Genomic DNA, 2723 nt, shown 5'->3' with positions numbered 1-2723 from the left:
ACTGCATTATACCCATGGAGAGGGTAGCTCGGGGCCCCAGGTTCGCTAAACCATAGTACTAATTGCTTAGTACCCCCGTGAGCCAGGTCAGGATTATAATACTACGTAATACTAAAATACGAATATCGCGTATTTATTATTGTATAAAATATATATAATATTACATTATAGATTCTGAGAGGCAAAATATTTAACAATGATGCGTGTTTTTTTTAATTTTTAATTTTTGTTTTTGTCATCACCGTTTTGGCAGTAACAATGCTTCGATTTTCTCCAACAGTACCTATCTTGTTTGATGGGAATATATCTAAAATCTAGTTGATGCATTCTGGAAGTCAAAATTTGAAATTCTCAATTATTTTCAAAAGCGCAGCGAAAAACAAAACATAAATTAAGGAAAAACGGTAATTTTTACGCAAAATCGGGTTTCGACAAAACCGATTTTAGTTTTTTGTGTGAATCTAAAACAAATAACCGTAGATAGGTGCATGACATTTTTTGACTTATTATGAGCTGTTATGGACATATTCAGTTTCCAATTTTTTTCTATAAATATCAACAAAATTTTATTCATTGGGTCAAAAAGCTCGAAAACGTAATACAATTGTATAGTTAATATTTCCGATAGGTTCATTTTGATATTAAATTATTTCAAATCATATAAAGTAATATAAGAAGTTAGTTATTAATAAGTAATAACTGGTATATCTTAAAAAAGTAAAATTAGAATTAATATAAAGCATACAAAGTTGTTGGTAATAGTAAAACGCGAATTCATCATTCCTATAAAATCCCATTTTTAGATTTGTATTTTACGAATTGAGGTACCTATACGACACACATTCAGTCCCAGTTCTCATTCAGTCCGTCTACTACACCTTTCAGAGTCCACTTCCACTAATGCATCGTCCGGTGTCGAGTCGATACTGACAATAATAAAATTGCAATCGCGCGTGTTATTTCGTAGTCTATACCGATTACCATATTTCATACCGTCCGGTTTTTAATGTTGTGTACGTAGTACGTCGTCATCGTACCGTATTTTTATAATAATAATAATAATATTTATTATTAATATATTATTAATAATAAAATTGCAATCGCGCGTGTTATTTCGTAGTCTATACCGATTACCATATTTCATACCGTCCGGTTTTTAATGTTGTGTACGTAGTACGTCGTCATCGTACCGTATTTTTATCGTTGTCCAAAGTACGTGCTCGGCTATCGCCTTGCCCGCCGCACACACCACAGGTCGCATCGAAAGCCACTTGCGACGTACGCCGATTAGTATTGTTTTATTATTTACCGTATAATTGTGCAACAGGTGTCAGAGTGTGCTCATACACCGTCGTCGTCGGTAAGTATACTTATACCTACCTAACTACACTTCCGTCGATCCGTCATCCGAGTACGAGTCAGAGCAACCGGCAAGGGATCAGGATCGGTTTGTAAGTATCATGACATTATTTTTTTGTATATTATAATTGCGGTAAAAACACTTCATCGAACTCCGGTAAAAAACGGCCGTGGTACCAAAAATAAAAAAAAATTTGAGCACTATAAATATGTGATACATATCATAAACAAATGCCAAGTAAATTGAATGAGAGCACGTACACATTTCTTGTTCCAATGATCTAAGTATTATTTATTTAATGAAAAACTGTTTTGAGTAGAAATGTCCATTAAAATATGATATTAAATTATCATGAACTATTTTAATGCCTTTTATTTATTTTGTTCTCATTATTTCGATTTCAGCGTCATATAAAGTATATAAATTCTCGCCATGTAAATAAGTCATTGAAACAAAATAAGTGTAAAGATATCTGTTTTTATTTTTTACACGGAGTTTGATGAAGTGTTTTTGTTGTGATATCACCAATTTGTCGAGACGACAGCAGTTTTTCGGGGAATTTGTTTTATCACAAAGTTTTTTTTTTTTAATCAATAAGTACTTTTCTTTATTCTGTGTTATTTATTTGTACACTTTAGTTGGCATATTTATGTTTAAATAATACGCCAATACAGTATCGTACGCGAGGTGCGAACACAGTAATAACTAGTGTGCGGATTTAAATGCAAAATCATTTTTTTTTGCATATTTCGCCGTTTTTTTTCATTATTAGAGCGTTTCTAGAATTATTGGGTCTTTTTGTTTGTTTTAATGTATATTTGTTCAATATGTCACCCGTACTTAGATAAATAACAAATAATTAATTGGTTAGTGTTATAACACGGTTATATTTTGTATGTTTTAATTTTTATTTCATGTTCGTAATTTTAATAGGGATAAATATTGTGTTAAACAATGCCTCCCGAAAAAAAAAATCACCAAAAAATTAATATGGTATTTTTAAGGTCATTTCTAAGGTAATTTTCGCGGTAAAATGCTATTTTTTAAAGGCTATTAATTTTTTTGGGTCATTATTGAATTTTTTCTAAGGCACTTTTAGGTATTTTTAGGGCATTAAAATTCACACCCAAGCAATAGCTAATGATTTTTATGCAAATGCATATTCTTCTACATTTGACTTATAATAATTCTGATTAGTATCTAGACGTTTCAAAATACGAAGATTCTGCTATTCATTATTCTTGCTTTTTTTTTGAATTTTTTGCATATTTAAATTAAAATTTATAATATTGAATATTTCTAGAAAATGTCATAAAATGGGCTTTTTTTTATAATAATTACTAAATACATATTTTAAATTTAC

General features: G+C 30.4%; 1 protein-coding gene across 2 annotated transcripts in view; it reads left to right on the top strand.

Moving 5' to 3' along the window:
- The first annotated feature begins 1313 nt into the window (after positions 1-1313).
- The window catches only part of LOC100162092 (replication protein A 70 kDa DNA-binding subunit-like), a 10866-nt gene continuing 9456 nt past the window's right edge, over positions 1314-2723 (top strand). The window contains exon 1 of one of the 2 annotated variants that reach the window (XM_029488897.1): positions 1314-1451. The gene's annotated coding sequence lies outside the window, so the exon portion shown is untranslated. 2 annotated transcript variants of the gene reach the window in all.

The sequence above is a fragment of the Acyrthosiphon pisum genome, chromosome A2, assembly GCF_005508785.2.
Source record: "Acyrthosiphon pisum isolate AL4f chromosome A2, pea_aphid_22Mar2018_4r6ur, whole genome shotgun sequence".
Classification (NCBI taxonomy): Eukaryota; Metazoa; Arthropoda; class Insecta; order Hemiptera; family Aphididae; genus Acyrthosiphon; species Acyrthosiphon pisum.
Note: the sequence above shows the minus strand (reverse complement) of the source record. Positions and strands in the feature narration are given on the sequence as shown.